Source organism: Oncorhynchus gorbuscha, linkage group LG16 (assembly GCF_021184085.1).
Source record: "Oncorhynchus gorbuscha isolate QuinsamMale2020 ecotype Even-year linkage group LG16, OgorEven_v1.0, whole genome shotgun sequence".
Taxonomy (NCBI): Eukaryota; Metazoa; Chordata; class Actinopteri; order Salmoniformes; family Salmonidae; genus Oncorhynchus; species Oncorhynchus gorbuscha.
In genome coordinates, this window is record NC_060188.1 from 25,980,943 (window position 1) to 26,003,698 (window position 22,756).

Sequence of the window (22,756 nt, forward strand, 5' to 3'; positions counted from 1 at the left end):
TTTGCGACCAAGCTTTAACTTTCTGACTGATGTCTTGAGATGTTGCTTCAATATATCCACATAATTTTCCTCCTCATGATGCCATCTATTTTGTGAAGTGCACCAGTACCTCCTGCAGCAAAGCACCCACACAACATGATGCTGCGACACCCGTGCTTCACGGTTGGGATGGTGTTCTTCGGCTTGCAAGCCTCCCCATTTTTCCTCCAAACATAACGATGGTCATTATGGCCAAAACATTCTATTTTTGTTTCATCAGACCAGAGGATATTTCTCCAAAAAGTACGATCTTTGTCCCCATGTGCAGTTGTAAACCGTAGTCTGGCCTTTTTATGGCGGTTTTGGAGCAGTGGCTTCCTCCTTGCTGAGCGGCCTTTCAGGTTATGTCGACATAGGACTCGGGTTTACTGTGGATATAGATACTTTTGTACCTATTTCCTCCAGCATCTTTACAGGGATTGATTTGCACTTTTTGCAGCAAAGTACCTTCATCTCCAGGAGACAGAACGCGTCTCCTTCCTGAGCGGTATGACGGCTGCGTGGTCCCATGGTGTTTATACTTGTGTGCTATTGTTTGTTTAGATGAGCGTGGTACCTTCAGGCATTTGGAAATTGCTCCCAAGGATGAACCAGACTTGTGGAGGTCTACAATTATTTTTCTGAGGTCTTGGCTGATTTATTTGGATTTTCCCATGATGTCAAGCAAAGGGGTACTGTGTTTGAAAGTAGGCCTCCTTGAAATACATCCACAGGTACACCTCCAATTGACTCAAATGATGTCAATTAGCTGATCAGAAGCTTCTAAAGCCATGACATAATTTTCTGGAATTTTCCAAGCTGTTTAAAGGCACAGTCAATTTAGTGTATGTAAACTTCTGACCCACTTGAATTGTGATACAGTGAATTATAAGTGAAATAATTTGTCTGTAACCATTTGTTGGAAAAATTACTTGTGTCATGCACAAAGTAGATGTCCTTACCGACTTGCCAAAACTATAGTTTGTTAACAAGAAATGTGAGGAGTGGTTGAAAAATAAATTTGAATGATTCCAACATAAGTGTGTGTAAACTTCCGACTTCAACTGTATGTGTTTCAATTTCTTTGGCCCTTTTTTTTACAGTGTGTGTGTGTGGACAGTGTGTGTGTATGTTCACCCCCTTTTCCCATCTGTGTGAAAGCCCTCACAAGTTCCACCAACTCTAAATGAAACACATGCCTTTTCAGTCTTCTTCAGCCTACTCTTTACACTCTTTCAAAAGGACTAAGAAAAGGAGGATGAGAGGGAGAGGTGAGACACAGAGATCTGTGGTGCTGATTCACACAGTGGAGGGATGGATGGGTACATGTCCTGTATCAGATGGTGGTCTGGGAGCGTGCATGTGTCCTGTATCAGATGGTGGTCTGGGAGCGTGCACGTCTCCTGTATCGGATAGTGGTCTGGGAGTGTGCACGTGTCTTGCATCGGAGGGTGGTCTGGGAGCGTGCACGTGTCTAACCCTGCCTAGCCAATCACAAAGCCAGGGAGTAAACTAGCCAACCAGTCAGAGCAGTAGTAGTAGTAGTAGTAGAGCAGTAGTAGTAGTAGCAGTAGTAGTAACAGCTGCATTATTCATACAACCTGCCTTCCAGCACAGAGAAAAACACACCACAACAAAACGACAGTATCACCACACTATGAAGTCATCTATGAACCACTACTTCTCTAGCATTCAGCTAGCAGATGTGCTACATAGCCTTTCGCTTGCCACCAACTCCCTAGAATTCAACCAGCCGTCAAGAGTTAATAACAGCAAATAACACCCACCTCAGACTTCTGGCACAGAATAATTAGCCTATAGTGGCTATGTTACCTAGCTAATATAACACACAGCAGACCAATACAGCTATGGCATTAATCTCTAGGACCCTTCGCCCTCTTCCAGTCTCACCTTTCCTCTTTCCTAGGATGCGTCCTAAATGGCACCCTATTCCCAGTTTTGTGCACTACCTGCCCTGGCCAAAAGTAGTGCACTACATAGGGAATAGGGTGACATTCATGTTCTCTCATGTTCTCTGGGGCCCGTTGAGGCAGAGGCACACTTTGTTCGGGGCGTGTGCAGGAGGAAGATGAATGCACCTGTCTCATGAGCTAAATAGACTTCAGTCTCTCCCTGCACCTCCCCTGCACTTCAATCATCGTTTCAGCTGTGGCCCGCCGTGAGATAGCTCCTTTCTGCAGAGGGGGACCGGGGAGAGAGGAAGAGGGCCAGACAATAGGTGCATTTATACCGGCATGTTCAGGATGGCTGCAGGCAAACAATGGCCACATTCTTTCAACTCCCTAAAACAAATAGTTGTGTGCGGCGTACCCTGTGAAGGTGGCCAGGGGGCACAGTCTGGAGGAGCTCTGATTCCATGACACAGTTTTGGCTTCGGAAGGGAAAGGTTAGTTGCTCCCCGAGGTAGCAGCACTGCACCGCGTTGTTTAAGGAGCCAGAATAGAGGGGTGTAGGGTTACCCTTGAGGGAACAGCAGGCAAGCAGTGTTGCACAGGGAAGAGGTTGTAAGACAGGTGCTTTTAAGGTTGTTTCTATTCCACACCCCACCACACCTGGCCTTTGAAAACAGATTATTTAGTCAACACAGAAACAGAGCTGTTTTCTTTGAGTGTGTGTGTGTGTGTGTGTGTGTGTGTGTGTGTGTGTGTGTGTGTGTGTGTGTGTGTGTGTGTGTGTGTGTGTGTGTGTGTGTGTGTGTGTGTGTGTGTGTGTGTGTGTGTGTGTGTGTGTGTGTGTGTGTGTGTGTGTCATGTTTGTCATTTATTATCATGTCTTGTCCCTGTGCTCCCCATGCTATTCGTTTCCCTCTGCTGGTCTTATTTGGTTCTTTCCCTCCTTCTATCCCTCTCTCTCCCCCTCCCTCTCTCACTCTCTCGCTCTCTCTTCTCTCTATCGTTCCGTTCCTGCTCCCAGCTGTTCCTATTCCCCTAATCATCATTTAGTCTTCCCACACCTGTTCCCGATCCTTTCCCCTGATTAGAGTCCCTATTTATTCCTTTGTGATCCGTTCCTGTCCCGTCGGTTCCTTGTATTGTATTCACCATGCTGTGATTGCGTTTCGCCCTGTCCTGTCGTGTTTTTGCTGTGATTGTGTATCGCCCTGTCCTGTCGTGTTTTTTTGCCTTCATCAGATGCTGCGTGTGAGCAGGTGTCTCTGTCGACTACGGCCTGCGCCTACCCGAAGCGACCTGCAGTCTGTGGCCGCTTCTCCAGTTATTTCCCCTCTACAAGTCTAGAGGATTTCTGTTATTCCCTGTTTGGACTTAAATAAACTCTGTTTCTGTTAAGTCGCTTTTGGGTCCTCTTTCACCTGCATGACAGAAGGAACCGACCAAGGAATGGACCCAGCGACTTCAGACGCTCGTTACACTGCCGTCGAGATCCAAGGAGCCATGCTCGGCAGACACGAGCAGGAATTGTCCGCTGCTCGCCATGCCGTGGAGAACCTGGCCGCTCAGGTTTCCGACCTCTCTGGACAGTTCCAGAGTCTACGTCTCGTGCCACCTGTTACTTCCTGGCCTGCCGAGCCTCCAGAACCTAGGGTTAATAACCCACCTTGCTACTCCGGGCAGCCCACTGAGTGCCGCTCCTTTCTCACGCAGTGTGAGATTGTGTTCTCTTTCCAACCCAACACATACTCTAGAGAGAGAGCTCGGGTTGCTTACGTCATTTCACTCCTTACTGGCCGGGCTCGAGAATGGGGCACAGCTATCTGGGAGGCAAGGGCTGATTGCTCTAACAAATTCCAGAACTTTAAAGAGGAGATGATTCGGGTTTTTGACCGTTCAGTTTTTGGTGGGGAGGCTTCTAGGGCCCTGGCTTCCTTATGCCAAGGTGAACGGTCCATAACGGATTATTCCATTGAGTTTCGCACTCTTGCTGCCTCTAGTGAGTGGAACGAGCCGGCGCTGCTCGCTCGTTTTCTGGAGGGACTCCACGCAGTGGTTAAGGATGAGATTCTCTCCCGGGAGGTTCCTTCAGATGTGGACTCTTTGATTGCTCTCGCCATCCGCATAGAACGACGGGTAGATCTTCGTCACCGGGCTCGTGGAAGAGAGCTCGCATCAACGGTGTTTCCCTGCTCCGCATCGCAACCATCTCCCTCCTCTGGCTTTGAGACTGAGCCCATGCAGCTGGGAGGGATTCGCATCTCGAATAAGGAGAGGGAACGGAGGATCACCAACCGCCTGTGCCTCTATTGCGGAGTTGCTGGACATTTTGTTAATTCATGTCCAGTAAAAGCCAGAGCTCATCTGTAAGCGGAGGGCTACAGGTGAGCGCAACTACTCAAGTCTCTCCATCAAGGTCCTGTACTACTTTGTCGGTCCACCTACGCTGGACCGGTTCGGGTGCTACATGTAGTGCCTTGATAGACTCTGGGGCTGAGGGTTGTTTCATGGACGAAGCATGGGTTCGGAAACATGACATTCCTTTCAGAGAGTTAGATAAGCCTACGCCCATGTTCGCCTTAGATGGTAGTCATCTTCCCAGTATCAGATTTGAGACACTACCTTTAACCCTCACAGTATCTGGTAACCACAGTGAGACTATTTCTTTTTTGATTTTCCGTTCACCGTTTACACCTGTTGTTTTGGGTCATCCCTGGCTAGTATGTCATAATCCTTCTATTAATTGGTCTAGTAATTCTATCCTATCCTGGAACGTTTCTTGTCATGTGAAGTGTTTAATGTCTGCCATCCCTCCCGTTTCTTCTGTCCCTACTTCTCAGGAGGAACCTGGCGATTTGACAGGAGTGCCGGAGGAATATCATGATCTGCGCACGGTCTTCAGTCGGTCCCGAGCCAACTCCCTTCCTCCTCACCGGTCGTATGATTGTAGTATTGATCTCCTTCCGGGGACCACTCCTCCTCGAGGTAGACTATACTCTCTGTCGGCTCCCGAACGTAAGGCTCTCGAGGATTATTTGTCTGTGTCTCTTGACGCCGGTACCATAGTGCCTTCTTCTTCTCCGGCCGGGGCGGGGTTCTTTTTGTTAAGAAGAAGGACGGTACTCTGCGCCCCTGCGTGGATTATCGAGGGCTGAATGACATAACGGTTAAGAATCGTTATCCGCTTCCCCTTATGTCATCAGCCTTCGAGATTCTGCAGGGAGCCAGGTGCTTTACTAAGTTGGACCTTCGTAACGCTTACCATCTCGTGCGCATCAGAGAGGGGGACGAGTGGAAAACGGCGTTTAACACTCCGTTAGGGCATTTTGAGTACCGGGTTCTGCCGTTCGGTCTCGCCAATGCGCCAGCTGTTTTTCAGGCATTAGTTAATGATGTTCTGAGAGACATGCTGAACATTTTTGTTTTTGTCTATCTTGACGATATCCTGATTTTTTCTCCGTCACTCGAGATTCATGTTCAGCACGTTCGACGTGTTCTACAGCGCCTTTTAGAGAATTGTCTCTACGTAAAGGCTGAGAAGTGCTCTTTTCATGTCTCCTCCGTTACTTTTCTCGGTTCCGTTATTTCCGCTGAAGGCATTCAGATGGATTCCGCTAAGGTCCAAGCTGTCAGTGATTGGCCCGTTCCAAGGTCACGTGTCGAGTTGCAGCGCTTTTTAGGTTTCGCTAATTTCTATCGGCGTTTCATTCGTAATTTCGGTCAAGTTGCTGCCCCTCTCACAGCTCTTACTTCTGTCAAGACGTGTTTTAAGTGGTCCGGTTCCGCCCAGGGAGCTTTTGATCTTCTAAAGGAACGTTTTACGTCCGCTCCTATCCTCGTTACTCCTGACGTCACTAGACAATTCATTGTCGAGGTTGACGCTTCAGAGGTAGGCGTGGGAGCCATTCTATCCCAGCGCTTCCAGTCTGACGATAAGGTTCATCCTTGCGCTTATTTTTCTCATCGCCTGTCGCCATCTGAGCGCAACTATGATGTGGGTAACCGTGAACTGCTCGCCATCCGCTTAGCCCTAGGCGAATGGCGACAGTGGTTGGAGGGGGCGACCGTTCCTTTTGTCGTTTGGACAGACCATAAGAACCTTGAGTACATCCGTTCTGCCAAACGACTTAATGCCCGTCAAGCTCGTTGGGCGTTGTTTTTCGCTCGTTTCGAGTTTGTGATTTCTTACCGTCCGGGTAGCAAGAACACCAAGCCTGATGCCTTATCCCGTCTGTTTAGTTCTTCTGTGGCTTCTACTGATCCCGAGGGGATTCTTCCTTATGGGCGTGTGGTCGGGTTAACAGTCTGGGGAATTGAAAGACAGGTTAAGCAAGCACTCACGCACACTGCGTCGCCGCGCGCTTGTCCTAGTAACCTCCTTTTCGTTCCTGTTTCCACTCGTCTGGCTGTTCTTCAGTGGGCTCACTCTGCCAAGTTAGCTGGTCATCCCGGTGTTCGAGGCACTCTTGCGTCTATTCGCCAGCGCTTTTGGTGGCCGACTCAGGAGCGTGACACGCGCCGTTTCGTGGCTGCTTGTTCGGACTGCGCGCAGACTAAGTCGGGTAACTCTCCTCCTGCCGGTCGTCTCAGACCGCTCCCCATTCCTTCTCGACCATGGTCTCACATTGCCTTAGACTTCATTACCGGTCTGCCTTTGTCTGCGGGGAAGACTGTGATTCTGACGGTTGTCGATAGGTTCTCTAAGGCGGCACATTTCATTCCCCTCGCTAAACTTCCTTCCGCTAAGGAGACGGCACAAATCATTATTGAGAATGTATTCAGAATTCATGGCCTCCCGTTAGACGCCGTTTCAGACAGAGGCCCGCAATTCACGTCACAGTTTTGGAGGGAGTTCTGTCGTTTGATTGGTGCGTCCGTCAGTCTCTCTTCCGGGTTTCATCCCCAGTCTAACGGTCAAGCAGAGAGGGCCAATCAGACGATTGGTCGCATACTACGCAGCCTTTCTTTCAGAAACCCTGCGTCTTGGGCAGAACAGCTCCCCTGGGCAGAATACGCTCACAATTCGCTTCCTTCGTCTGCTACCGGGTTATCTCCGTTTCAGAGTAGTCTGGGTTACCAGCCTCCTCTGTTCTCATCCCAGCTTGCCGAGTCCAGCGTTCCCTCCGCTCAAGCGTTTGTCCAACGTTGTGAGCGCACCTGGAGGAGGGTGAGGTCTGCACTTTGCCGTTACAGGGCACAGACGGTGAGAGCCGCCAATAAACGCAGGATTAAGAGTCCAAGGTATTGTTGCGGCCAGAGAGTGTGGCTTTCCACTCGCAACCTTCCTCTTACGACAGCTTCTCGTAAGTTGACTCCGCGGTTCATTGGTCCGTTCCGTGTCTCCCAGGTCGTCAATCCTGTCGCTGTGCGACTGCTTCTTCCGCGACATCTTCGTCGCGTCCATCCTGTCTTCCATGTCTCCTGTGTTAAGCCCTTTCTTCGCACCCCCGTTCGTCTTCCCTCCCCCCTCCCGTCCTTGTCGAGAGCGCACCTATTTACAAGGTACATAAGATCATGGACATGCGTTCTCGGGGACGGGGTCACCAATACCTAGTGGATTGGGAGGGTTACGGTCCTGAGGAGAGGAGTTGGGTTCCGTCTCGGGACGTGCTGGACCGTTCACTCATCGATGATTTCCTCCGTTGCCGCCAGGATTCCTCCTCGAGTGCGCCAGGAGGCGCTCGGTGAGTGGGGGGTACTGTCATGTTTGTCATTTATTATCATGTCTTGTCCCTGTGCTCCCCATGCTATTCGTTTCCCTCTGCTGGTCTTATTTGGTTCTTTCCCTCCTTCTATCCCTCTCTCTCCCCCTCCCTCTCTCACTCTCTCGCTCTCTCTTCTCTCTATCGTTCCGTTCCTGCTCCCAGCTGTTCCTATTCCCCTAATCATCATTTAGTCTTCCCACACCTGTTCCCGATCCTTTCCCCTGATTAGAGTCCCTATTTATTCCTTTGTGATCCGTTCCTGTCCCGTCGGTTCCTTGTATTGTATTCACCATGCTGTGATTGCGTTTCGCCCTGTCCTGTCGTGTTTTTGCTGTGATTGTGTATCGCCCTGTCCTGTCGTGTTTTTTTGCCTTCATCAGATGCTGCGTGTGAGCAGGTGTCTCTGTCGACTACGGCCTGCGCCTACCCGAAGCGACCTGCAGTCTGTGGCCGCTTCTCCAGTTATTTCCCCTCTACAAGTCTAGAGGATTTCTGTTATTCCCTGTTTGGACTTAAATAAACTCTGTTTCTGTTAAGTCGCTTTTGGGTCCTCTTTCACCTGCATGACAGTGTGTGTGTGTGTGTGTGTGTGTGTGTGTGTGTGTGTGTGTGTGTGTGTGTGTGTGTGTGTGTGTGTGTGTGTGTGTGTGTGTGTGTGTGTGTGTGTGTGTGTGTGTGTGTGTGTGTGTGTGTGTGTGTGTGTGTGTGTGTGTGTGTGTGTGTTGAGGGGCAGCCATTGTTTAGGGTTGTGTATCAGACAATAGCCAGTGCCATCCATACACTCAGTGATGCCATGGAAGACATATGTCTGGTTACACTGAGTATAACATGACTTGCCCAGCACATTGTTCCAACCCAGCCCTCCACAGCCACCCCCCACCTCCCTCTCTGTCTCTGAGGAGAGGACAGCGCGGGGCGAGCCAGACGCCAGGCTGGGGAAGGTCCAGGGTGATTGTTATATTTGATACCGTGCTGAATGAGGGCCACACTGAAATCAGCTGTCATCATGCAATCCCGCCACTCTAATCAAGCCCAGAGCTGTCACCCTGGCTCTGGCCTCATCAGCTGTGATGGGGAGAGAATATCTTCCCTCCCTCAGGAGTCTGACGGCTTTAGGCACGTACACAGTAAAACTCATGTGACATATCGTATATATTGTCTGCCCAAAGTCCCTTTCTCTAACTACTTCCCACACTACTGCCCTGGATCAGAGCTCGCATGTCATTGTATCCTCAGGCTGATTTTAGTTGTATCTCCAATTCTCCATGCAGTTTTGTTGTGGATTTATAGAGTATCAGGGGTCAGAGGTCACGGATGGACTGATAGATTTAGCCCCTGGTCTCCTGTCTGTCCTGCAGATGGACCCGGTGCAGAAGGCGGTGATCAACCACACGTTTGGCGTCCCTCAGCCACTCAAGAAGAAACAGATCATCTCCTGTAACATCTGTCACCTGCGCTTCAACTCCCCGGTAAGAGAGCTTGTGTGTGTGTGTGTGTGTGTGTGTGTGTGTGTGTGTGTGTGTGTGTGTGTGTGTGTGTGTGTGTGTGTGTGTGTGTGTGTGTGTGTGTGTGTGTGTGTGTGTGTGTGTGTGTGCGTGTGCGCGTGCGCGTGCGTGTGTGTGTGTGTGTGTGTGTGTGTGTGTGTGTGTGTGTGTGTGTGTGTGTGTGTGTGTGCATGAGAGGGAGAGAGAGCAAATAAGGGGGAAGGAAAGTGAGTTGCAGACTTTAGTTGGTAGATTTGACAGTTAGAATAAATACAGATGTATTTGTTCCTTCCTTCTATCTTCTTTAATGTTTAAGGAAATAAACCGTTCCAAATTACCTGAGCTCTTATCATCCTGACTGACTCACAGCAGCTTACGTATCTGTGGCGGCTGATAGGGAGTCCAGTCGGGCTCTAAGCGTGCATGTGTGTGTATGTGTGTGTGTATCCACGCGCTCGTGAGCATGTCTGTTCCTCTGTGTGAAATGTTCTTATTATTAAATCGTTAGGTATTCATTTGCTTTTCTGTATTTCTGGATATCTGAAGTGTGTGTGTGTGTGTGTCTGTGTCTGTGTCTGTTGTAGGTTGTTTTGGTGCGAGGGATTAGACAGCAGGGAAAGCTTCCATTTATCAGCAAAGAGCAGACACAATCACGAGCCCAGGCAGGAGCCCACATTCTCAACTCCTCTTTTGATTTCTCCCATTCCTGCCACCTCAAACACACACACACACACACAAATCAAATCAAATCAAATTTATTTATATAGCCCTTCGTACATCAGCTGATATCTCAAAGTGCTGTACAGAAACCCAGCCTAAAACCCCAAACAGCAAACAATGCAGGTGTAAAAGCACGGTGGCTAGGAAAAACTCCCTAGAAAGGCCAAAACCTAGGAAGAAACCTAGAGAGGAACCGGGCTATGTGGGGTGGCCAGTCCTCTTCTGGCTGTGCCGGGTAGAGATTATAACAGAACATGACCAAGATGTTCAAATGTTCATAAATGACCAGCATGGTCAAATAATAATAAGGCAGAACAGTTGAAACTGGAGCAGCAGCACAGTCAGGTGGACTGGGGACAGCAAGGAGTCCTCATGTCAGGTAGTCCTGGGACATGGTCCTAAGGCCCAGGCCAGTTGAAACTGGAGCAGCAGCATGGCCAGGTGGACTGGGGACAGCAAGGAGTCATCATGTCAGGTAGTCCTGGGGCATGGTCCTAGGGCTCAGGTCCTCCGAGAGAGAGAAAGAAAGAGAGAAGGAGAGAATTAGAGAACGCACACTTAGATTCACACAGGACACCGAATAGGACAGGAGAAGTACTCCAGATAAACAAACTGACCCTAGCCCCCCGACACATAAACTACTGCAGCATAAATACTGGAGGCTGACACACACACACACACACACACACACACACACACACACACACACACACACACACACACACACACACACACACACACACACACACACACACACACACACACACACACACACACACACACACACACACACACACACACACACACACACACACACACACACACACACACACACAGTCACACACACACACAATCACATAAGCAAACAACCAATCAAATTGAATGTCTTAAACATACAAAACCCTAAGTGTTGGGCAAAGGCTGATTTAAAATAACATTTTTAAAAACCTCTCTTTCTCCCTGTCCCTCTCTCTCCCACATACACACAGAGGAACACACAAATACTGTTTCACACACACATCCTCTTGAGACTTGATCTTCAAAGAGGAGCAGAGACACAGAAGAGGGTGAGCTGGGGCTGAGGGGGAAAGGAAAGCAGAGCAGACACTGGCAGGTGTTTTCTCCAGGCTTCACACGGTAGAGCAAATCCCATTCCCATCCTCCCTCCACACAGCGCCAGCTACAGTTGGAGAGAGGTGTCAGGTCTGGGGGTTTGAGGGGGGATGAGAAGGCAGGGGGACACTGAGCTTTAACTTCTTATGGCTGCAATCCCGTTAACGGGATCATTTTCATCAACAACCGCTGAATTTCATAGCGCCACATCCAAATAATATTACTAAAAATATTTATATTCATGAAATCACAAGTGCAATATAGCAAAACACAGCTTAGCCTTTTGTTAATCCACCTGTCATGTCCGATTTTGAAAATATGCTTTACAGCGAAAGCTAGTATCAAAGTAGCTTGGTCACGAAATCAGAAAAGCAATCAAATTAATCGTTTACCTTTGATGCTCTTCGGATGTTTTCACTCACGAGACTCCTAGTTACACAATAAATGTTCCTTTTGTTCCATAAAGATTATTTTCATATCCAAAATACCTCAGTTTGTTTGGTGAGTTATGTTCAGAAATCCACAGGAAAGAGCGGTCACGACAACGCAGACGAAAATTCCAAATAGTATCCGTAATGTCCACAGAAACATGTCAAACGTTTTTTATAATCAATCCTCAGGTTGTTTTTAAAATATATAATCAATAATATATCAACCGCATCTGTCTTTTTCAGTAGGAGAGGGAAAGGCAATGGCTGCCCAAACTCTGTTGCGCGAGCAAAACTCATGCAAACACCTGACAGGATGTTATCTTTCTGGCTCATTTTTCAAAATAAAAGCCTGAAACTATGTCTGAAGTCTGTTGACACCTTGAGGAAGTGATAGGAAAAGGAATCTGGTTGATATCCCTTTAAATGGAACAAAAGCAGGCTATGGAACATGGAGTTTTCAAAATAGAAGCCACTTCCTGGTTTGATTTTCCTCATGGTGTCGCCTGCAATATCAGTTCTGTTATACTCACAGACAATATTTTGACAGTTTTGGAAACTTTAGAGTGTTTTCTATCCAATACTAATAATAATATGCATATATTAGCAAATGAGACTGAGGAGCTGGCCGTTTACTCTGGGTACCTTTTCATCCAAGCTACTCAATACTGCCCCTGCAGCCATAATTAAACAGCCTATTAACTCCCCATCCCGCATGAGGGAGCGTAATCATCGCCTGACACTAATTTGCATAACGCAACGGACATAAATATTCCTAGAAAATATTCCTATTCATGAAAATCACAAATTCAATATATTGAGACACAGCTTATCATTTTGTTAATCACCCTGTCATCTCAGATTTTCAAAATATGCTTTACAGCCAAAGCTAGACAAGCATTTGTGTAAGTTTATCGATAGCCTAGCATAGCATTTTGTCCAGCTAGCAGCAGGTAACTTGGTCACGGAAATCAGAAAAGCAATCAAATTAAATAGTTTACCTTTGATGAGCTTTGGATGTTTTCACTCACGAGACTCCCAGTTAGATAGCAAATGTTCCTTTTTTCCAAAAATATTATTTTTGTAGGCGACATAGCTCCGTTTGTTCTTCACGTTTGGCTGAAAAATCACCCGGAAATTGCAGTCACGAAAACGGCGAAAAATATTCCAAATTAGCTCCATAATATCGACAGAAACATGGCAAACGTTGTTTATAATAAATCCTCAAGGTGTTTTTCAAATATCTATTCAATAATATATCCATCGGGACAATTCGTTTTTCAGTAGGACCGATTGGAGTAATGGCTACCTCTGTATTTTACGCGAGAATCTCTCTGGGAGCATCAGGTGACCACTTGCGCAATGTAGCCGCTTACGGGTATTCTTCAACATAAATGCGTAAAACTACGTCACAACGCTGTAGACACCTTGGGGAATATGGAGAAAAAGTAATCTGGTTGATAGCCCATTCACTGCTCAATAGGGACGCATTGGAACGCAGCGCTTTCAAAACATGAGGCACTTCCGGATTGGATTTTTCTCAGGCTTTCGCCTGCAACATCAGTTCTGTTATACTCACAGACAATATTTATACAGTTTTGGAAACGTTAGAGTGTTTTCTATCCTAAGCTGTCAATTATATGCATATTCTAACATCTTGTCCTGACAAAATATCCAGTTTACTATGGGAACTTTTTTTTCTCCAAAAATGAAAATACTGCCCCTAGTCACAACAGAAGGAAGGAGGAAAACTTCCTCAGTCAAACTGTAAATAAACTTCAAATGGAAAATGAGGAGATGTCTATATAAGTATTTATTTACAGTATATTGTATACTATTTATTATTAGATATTGTTTATTAGCTCCACGCTCTGTCATGTTTATTTGAAATATAAAGAATATTTGTTAACGTACATTCGATGTTGCACATGGAATAGTCAGACAGTGATCTAGACAGAGGCCTTATTTAAAGAACGTGTCATAAGAAGAATTTATTCCACTTCTATAGCGCTTTTCATTGCAGAAAGAGTCTCAAAGCCTGCATTCATGTCTGGTAGTGTGACGTGACAGTCAGTGCCTTTAAAATGCTAAGTGCTCATGCTAATGTTCATTTCACACTCCCTGTGTCTCCCTGTCTCTCCGTGTGTCGCGTACTGTATGGCTCGGAGTTGGACTGGAAAGCAGAGAACGTACGGGGGCTGAAAGAGAGCAGAGCTGATTTGTCACAGCACAATAATCTCATAAGCATTTTCACAGCCGATCAGTCAGACGACATGGTGAAATATTATAGTCCAAGTAGTGTTTATAGAAGTGTTGATGGCTGTTGGTGGTTTATTTATAGCCAGAGCTCCCGACACAGAACAGTAGGTACATCATTTGTTTTGTTAATACTGTACACAGTGGACATATTCAACTGCATAAAGCCAAAGACCATGGTTCTGATGGATCTGAGTTGCCTTGGTTTTTACTTTTACCCACATTGCTTTGTTGTCATATGAGGTGTGTGTGTGTGTGTGTGTGTGTGTGTGTGTGTGTGTGTGTGTGTGTGTGTGTGTGTGTGTGTGTGTGTGTGTGTGTGTGTGTGTGTGTGTGTGTGTGTGTGCAGTACCATGGCTATTAAGGTTATTATGGAGGCTGAGGCAGTTGAGAAAAGATACAAAACCAAGAGAAGCATCAGTGTGTTGTATTCATTCTAATGAGAAGGTCTCATTGTGTGAGAGAAGCTTAATTGAACAGGGTGAGTCACTTCCACGCTTCTCTCTATCACTTAGGATTCCTTCATTGGCTTGCCCATCAAAGTAGAACCCACTCTTTCTCTTCTTTCTAATTTCTTCCCCACAATTCATTTCAGGTCTATTTGCGGCTTGGATTATTGTCTGACTTATTTGCATTTATATGGCGAGATAGGGAATTCTTCGAATTCTAAAGAGGAGCTGGATAGAGAGACGGCTGTGAGGTCATAATTATGAGGTCATGACAGAGCAGAACACACAGACAGCCAGAGTGAGGAGTGCATTTACTTGATCAATTCTGAGCTAACTATTTGTCTTGCTGTTTGTGCAGGAGCCTTGATATTTCACAGTCACCATGGTTTCAGCCAATCAGCACCCAGGAGCGAAAATATTTTCAGTTTTTTTTGTTTGGTGCAATTTTCACAAGTATATGGTTAATTTTCATAACTCTTAGATTAAAGCTCAAAACAGATCGTCAAAAAGGCAGTTGTTTCAAACTCTAAACACATTTTCAACTGACTAAAAACAACACACGAATTCATACAGTCACTTTGTCACCAATCTTAATCAGTGTTTCATCTAGAAATACATGTTTCAAATTTCAATACATCTATATATAAAGTAATTTCACAATGCAAAGCTCACATTACTTTTGATATGTTTCTCTTCTCTTTTGTAAAAATACATTTGACTAATCCGATTGGTAAACCTATAGATTTGACATGTATACTGGTTTTTCTGCTACAGATTTAGAAAACTATCAATAAAATGTGTGTCTGTAAAGTAGAAACATAAAATGTATGATATATACTTGAATGTACTGCTTTGATGATGACTATTACGATTTCACTTCACAGTAAGTTGAAAAAAAATCTGATCCAGTATTGACAAGATCAAGAGAAATACGGTTTGTAACGAATCAAATTAAAGTGTATTGGTCGCACATATAAGTACACATATAAGTACACATATAAGTACACATATAAGTACACATATAAGCAGATGGTACAGCAGGTACAGTGAAATAATTGTGTTTCTAGCTCCTGCAGGGCAGGAATACATTTATCAATACAATACCAATACGTAAATCACCCTGAATGTCCAAAACAAGAAAGAAATGCATCCCCAGAATGAAGTTTCTCGGGTCTTTTTGACACTGGCTGACACAGTTCTGTAATACCTTAATATATGCCATTTATCCAAATTGACAAAAGTCCACACATTTTGGTATGTGTCCCCAGTGGGAATCGAACCCAAAACTCTGGTATTGCTAGTGCCACGCGCTTATGAACTGAGCCATGTCCAGGAACACTACAATACATGTGTAAAATACAATACTGTAAAGTACAATACACGATTACAATACAGGTGGAAGATGTATGATTGTTATCCCCGTAAACGTACCACCCTCCTTCAGGGCATCGGTGAGGCATGAAATAACATCAACCCAGTCCTATGTCTGGCTTGGATTCACCATACCGAAAGGTTTTTCCCCAAGTGCATGAATAATAAGGATATTTACTGCGATTGCGATGGCCAAATGCTCAAGACAGGCGTGATGCAAACTAGTACCTGTTAAACATGATGTTTCTGTCATCTATTTAATTTGTTACATTGTGAAAGATGTCTTTAATGATCACACCGTTGATCACACATGGTGTAATCATCACATGGTGTAATCATCACATGGTGTAATCATCACATGGTGTAATCATCACATGGGATATCAATGATGGAAATGTGATGTTCAGTCAATTTTAATGGGTAGTACAAGTGTATTGCCTACTGTGAAAACAGTGTAATGTACTGTAATTTACAGTACTGTAGCATCGACATTCAAATAGCAATTTTGAAACGTTTATCTTACATTTTTGCTATTGCTAACTGGTTGATAAAATAACAACATTGAAAAGATATCATTATGTTGTGTTTTGGTGATTAAACTAATGTACTCATTATACTTCACAGTAAACATATATGTTGTATCAATGGTTGTGTGGTGAAAGACGTCTGCAAACCAAATGAATGCACAATGAAAGGTTTTGAATGTTAGACTGGCCTCTGTTAGAAGTGTTACCAGTTGGGAGTTTTGTACTAAGAGTTTTGACAATTCACCACAAACTTGAGAAAATTGTACCAAACTGTATTCTTAGAGTAATGAACATTAGTCTAGATGAAAGCTTGAACTACTGACACCACTCCACCCAGAACTAATGCAGTTTGTCAAAACAAACATAATTTGATTTATGGTTGTAATGGGTCCTATGTGTAGCTTGTGTAGCAAGTCAGGCGCAGGACAGCAGACATGAGTAATCAACGTACTTTTACTCAAAATTTCAAACATACAAAGTAACAAATACACGCACACCATGACAGACCAAAAATACAACAAACAATCACTCACAAAAAAACATGGGGGAACAGAGGGTTAAATAATGAAACAGTAATTTTGGGATTGAAATCAGGTGTGTAAAACAAAGACAAAACAAATGGAAAATGAAAAGTGGATCGTTGGTGGCTAGAAGGCTGGTGACGTCGACCGCCGCCCAAACAATGAGAGGGACCGACTTTGGCGGAAGTCGTGAAAATGGTGTGGTTCTGTTTGAGAGAGAGAGAGAGAGTCTGTCTGTGGGGGGTATGTATGTGTTTGTGGGGGTATGTAATGCCTTGTTAATAATGAAACAATAATTTATCGTTCTTTGTAGTCATCCATCACTCCAACGAGGCTGAGGTGGTATTAATACAGGTCTCAGCTCAAAGCCTCTTTACATTTTAACGAGAGATGTCTTCATCGATTCATCTGCTATTTCTATTTGCTCTGATAGCGGGGGATTTTCTCATGGATTGAGCTGGGTCATGAGAATTATTTAAATGTGAAGGTAAAATGTGCTGCGGAGTGTGTATGCCCATTTTGGAGAATGTATGTGTGTGTTTTGAGTGTGTCTGAGAATGTGACAGAATGTGTGTGTTCTCTACTGGGTGTGTGTGCAGTTCATTTGTGTATGCACGTGTGTACAGTATACTTGGTATGTAGTGTGTTGTGTTTGTGTGGTGTGTGCGTGTGTGTGTGCGGTCTAAAGGGTCTGTCTCAGCGTGCCTATTTAGTATTCTGATTTAGAGATAGAATCCTGTCTCTTTTTGCACATTCCACATGCAATTATACCTCTGGCCTCCCACTGTGCCAGTGCTCTTATCAGGTAGGAACAGACTCTCTCCTTCACACAGGCAGCAGTGTGTGTGTGTGTGTGTGTGTGTGTGTGTGTGTGTGTGTGTGTGTGTGTGTGTGTGTGTGTGTGTGTGTGTGTGTGTGTGTGTGTGTGTGTGTGTGTGTGTGTGTGTGTGTGTGTGTGTGTGTGTGTGTGTGTGTGTGTGTGTGTGTGTGTGTGTGTTTGTGCATGTGTCAGACCTGGGTTCAAATATGTATTTGAATATTTGAATCAACTACTTCCATTTAAAAGTATTTTCAAATAATGTTCGAAATAACCTATTACAAATGCCTGGGTTAAATGCATGGGAGTACATTTGAGTCAGTGTATTGGAGTATTTTCAAATACTTTCCATGATATTTCTAAATACATTCCAATATTCAACTACTTGTCTTTTCAAATAAAAAAATATCTGAATATTCACTTCCAAGTGTCTTTGAAAGTAATTGAGATGTCCTAAATAGTATTTGAACCCAGGTCTTGTGTGTGTAAAGATGAAAATGTCATCTTTACTATTGCAGAGGTACTGTATATTTGAGTGTTTTCAATGTGCATGTCTTACAGCAGTTTATGGATAAGTGCTACTGCTAACCTTCCTGTGGTGTTTCTGCTCTCTGTGGGGTCCCTTCCAGAACCAGGCAGAGGCGCACTATAAGGGGCATAAACATGCCCGGAAGCTGAAAGCCATGGAGGCCCAGAAGAACCGTCAGCGTCGACTTGGGGAAGCTACGACCACAGGCAAGGAGAGAGACCGGGAACGAGACCGAGAATGGGACAGGGAGAGGGCTAAGACTGCTGCAACTGTTACACTTCCCACTGAGACCCTCCCCGCACTCATGGACACAGGCCCGATGGAGGCAACGAGTAAGTTAACTGAGAGGGAGAAAAGGGAAAAACAGAAACCTATCTATATTCACTCTGTGTAGTTGATCGTTCTTTCAAATTTTCTCTCCTTTTTCTGTAGATTTTTTTTCTGCTTTTCCCCTTTACTCACTTATCTTCCCTCATGCCTCTCTTTCCCCCTTTAGTCTTCTCCATCCTACCTCTTATCCATCTACTTTCTTTCCATCACTTTCCACCCCTAACTCCTCTTTCTTCCTTTCATCTGTCTCCTCTCCTCCCATTTCTCTCCGGTCCTCCCATCTTCCTCCTCTATCCCTCTCCCTTCATCTCATCTCTTTCCCTCTTTCCCTCCATCACTCTCTCATCTCTTCCAGTACTATGTCATTATTATTTCTTGATGCTATCCTGTCCCCCCCCCCCTCTCTCTCTCTCTCTCTCCCCTGTGTTATTTAATGTCTGCTGTTTAAAGTTTAACAACAGGAGGGCCTGTCCCACACATACCCATGTTCCTGATCATGGTGTATGAGAGGATAGGACGGCGGTGCCTCCAAACATCCAATCGTAACCCCCAGTGGTCCCCAGGTCCCTCCCAGCTGGGCCTTATATCCAATCTGTCCCCCGTGGTGGTGGATGGTGGCTCTGAGCCTGGGGGATTGTTTGCTTACCCCCAACTTTCTCAATTTAATTTCCCTGCACCCTTCCACTCTGTTTGCCATGCTTGTAGAGAAAGGCCTGGTCCCTGTATAGGAGTTCCTAAAGAGTTCTGTGAAGTCAAGGAATGATCTGACTGCAGCACACTTGTATGTGTCCCAAATGGCACCCTATTCTCTATGTAGTGCACTCTTTTTGACCGGTCAAAAGTAGCACACCACAGAGGGAATAGGGTGCTATTTGGGACGCAGGCATACTGTTTGTGACATGAGAGAAATCCCCCACAATGGACCTGACTAGACTATGGATGTATCTCCTGAGACTGGGACCAATACAATGAAATGTAGCGGCAGTCTTTTGATGAAGCCAGTAGAGAGCATCCATTACATTACATGATTGATCTCATTTAGGATCAGGAGCCCTGTTTATCCATCTGCAGCAATGGGACTCGAGGATCTGTCTGACAGACTAGTTTCCTCCTATATCCTGTATATCGCTCCTTCATCCCTCCCTCCATCTATCCCTCCATCACTCTGGCCTGAAAAATATTACTGCAAGACCTGAATTTCAAACTAATTTCTTTCTGATGCTAGAGGGAATATTAGTGAGAAGAGATAGGAAGGTATCAGGGTGAAGTGAGGTGTGGGTTGGGAGAGAGTCTACACTTTCCTTTCCCCCAGCACTCACTGACTGACTCACTCTCTCTCTCTCCAAGAGGAGAAACTGGACAAAGGACTGGGAGCAAGATAACGCTCTCTCTCATCAAATCTAATTTTAATATTCTGTCGTCGTAGAGCAAGGTCTGAAAGGGGGGATGCAGCGGCTGGGACGAAAAGAGTAGAAAATGAGAGATAAGATGAAATGAAAGGTAGAGTGAGAGATGGGGTAGAGGAGAGGGGGAGCAAGAGAGGCGGTGGAAAGAGAAAGTAGATAAGCTGTGCCTATTTTTTTATGTTGTAAATCATTTTACAGTTCTGAGGCAATTTTGCAAGGAGGTACGCTCTTTAATAAGCCACATTGTGTGATTGGCCCGATGTGAAATTGAAATGCAGCAGAGCGAGCCAGCGGCGGCGAGCGCTACAATGCCAAGCTGTAATTGGAGAACACTCAAAATTAACACTGAAATTATCTCTGTCTGTCATCAAACTCAGCATGGCAGGTGCCAATCGGACCATAATGCCCATGTTGTCGCCCATTGGGAACCAATCAAGGGCTAGATTCCATCATATCCACACTAGCCGACTAGCCGAGTCGCATTAGCAGCTGTGTTACAAGTTAGAACATTGGCATGTGTCATGTAATCTACACCTCGATTAGGCTGATATAAATGATTATTATTATTTTATTGAATGATTTTCCATTTGAGAAGAGAGCGCGAGAGAGAGAGAGAGAGAGCGAGAGAGAGAGAGAGAGAGAGAGAGAGAGAGAGAGAGAGAGAGAGAGAGAGAGAGAGAGAGAGAGAGAGAGAGAGAGAGAGAGAGAGAGAGAGAGAGAGAGAGAGAGAGAGAGAGAGAGAGAGAGAGAGAGAGAGAGAGATCGGCATACTGGTGCCTAGAGACACTGGGCCGGCCGGCCGGCATCATCAATGACAACCATCAATCACCTCAGCGTTTGATTGACTCTTTTGTTGAAGCTGTCTCCAAGGGGAACAGAACTCAGACGCCTCTGTAATGATGAAATATAGTGTGGATTTCCCTTGAGGAAGTTGTCCATTTTCTTTAAGAGTGTCACGGACTAGTGATTCTAGATAAGCTGGTGTGTGTGTGTGTGTGTGTGTGTGTGTGTGTGTGTGTGTGTGTGTGTGTGTGTGTGTGTGTGTGTGTGTGTGTGTGTGTGTGTGTGTGTGTGTGTGTGTGTGTGTGTGTGTGTGTGTGTGTGTGTGTGTGTGTGTGTGTGTGTGTGTGTGTGTGTGTGTGTGTACACACTGCTGGTTTAATGAACATGGTTGTGAGGGCTCACCACTACTCCGCTAGTGTGTGAGCTTGTTTAACAGTCTTCTAATCAGAATATTAACATAGCTACTAGCTCTATGACAGCAGTCAGCTCTGTCATGTAGTCAATACTCTCTGACTCTACAGTTAACAGATACAGTATTCAGATACTGCACGGTTTACAGTCTGAGCCCTACACACTGATTTAATTGGACTGTTCTGCCTTTCCATGGTCAAATAAACAAATGACTCGCAACAAGACATCGATCTGAACATCGATTCTTTGCAGGAGAGGGATTTGTAGCCCTCCACTCCTCAGACAGTGTGGGGCTCTTCCCTGCCAATACACTGGCCTTAGAGCTGACAGCCAGTGTTGGGGTGACAGTCACTTCAGTCAGGGAACATTTGGAATGAGTGAGGAGGACACTGACTGACAGAAGGTGTTGCCTAAAGGCAATCCTTCTGCTTACCCAAAGATGTCTCTGTGTCGTGCTACTCTGCAACATCATTGCCATGGTCGTTTTTCTTTTTAAGACATTTGAGGTCTAAGACGTAAGGATACTATTTGATTTTGAGTTGTTGGACAATTCAAAGTCATGCTGGATCATGTTTTATATCTATCTGTATAATGTGAACCAATGTGGGAAGAACTTACCAGAAGTTCCTACAGAGTTAGTCCTTATACAGTATTTATAGAGCCCTTCAGTGGAGGTGTTGTAATACCCATAAAACCTAGTGGTCAAACAGGGAAATGGTTCCAATCATTTTTCCACCATTCATTTTCCCATAGGGAATTTTAGAAACACTTCAAATAAGCCCTGTGTTTCGTGTAGACTTACCCTGACGTGACGTTTTGATAACCATGTAAATCTCTCACGGACAAGGGGACATAACGCCTTGTATTCAGGACATAAAGTTCATTTCTTTGCCACTTTGCAGTTTTACTTTAGTGCCTTATTGCAAACAGGATGCATGTTTTGGAATATTTTTTATTCTATACAGGCTTTCTTCTTTTCACTCTGTCATTTAGTATTGTGGAGTAACTAAAATTTTGTTGATCCCTCCTCAGTTTTCTCCGATCACAGCCATTAAACTCTGTAACTGTTTTAATGTCACCATTGGATTCCTGGTGAAATCTCTGAGCGGTTTCCTTCCTCTCCGGCAACTTAGTTAGGAAGGACGCCTGCATCTTTGTAGTAACTGCAATGGGACCTTACAGAGATGAGGTAGTCATAAAAAACTCATGTTAAAGACTATTTATTGCACACAGAGTGAATCCATGCAACTTATTATGTGACTTGTTAAGCACATTTTTACTCCAGAGCTTATTTAGGCTTGTGTGGAAGTACCACCAGAGGGCAGGCTGGACTCACGGATAGTTGCCCAACTAGGCATGTGAGTCAAGGGGACCTGAGGCAATTAAGCACAGCTGATGGTACTAATGACCTATTATCTTTTCCCTACAAGAGAGAGGAGGGAACCAGCAAGAAGGAGGATAAACCTATCTCTGGAAGATAGCTACCAAGAGAGAGAAGCTAACCATGAAGAACCATTAAGACGGTGACAAACCCGTGACTTTGTTGTAGTTTAATGATAATCGTATTGTGTTCCTGTTTCATCTCGAGAAGATCTATGTTTTTCCTTGGGAGATTTTCATTATGTTGGAGTGTTTGTATTGACCAAAATGACTTGGTCAGCTCACACTTGCCATAACAAAGCTGTTGAATACTTATTGACTCAAGACATTTGAACTTTTCATTTTTAATGAATTTGTAAACATATTGCAAAAAGTTATTCAATTTAGAGACGATGGGGTATTGTGACACAATCTCAATTTAATCCATTTTAAATTCAGGCTGTAACACAACAACATGTGGAAAAAGTCAAGGGTGTGAATACTTTTTCTTTAAGTGAACACCGATATGATACCTTAAACATTCTTGCTCAGAATAAAACCCTTTGTGAGTTTAAGGCGTCTGAGGAGGGACTAATTCCCACAATCCTCTGTCCTCCTC

The 22,756-nt window shown here is 45.0% G+C and overlaps 1 pseudogene; it reads left to right on the forward strand.

Annotated features, from left to right (window-relative positions):
* LOC123999718 overlaps positions 1–22,756 on the forward strand; it is a 285,463-nt pseudogene that overhangs the window by 243,700 nt on the left and 19,007 nt on the right.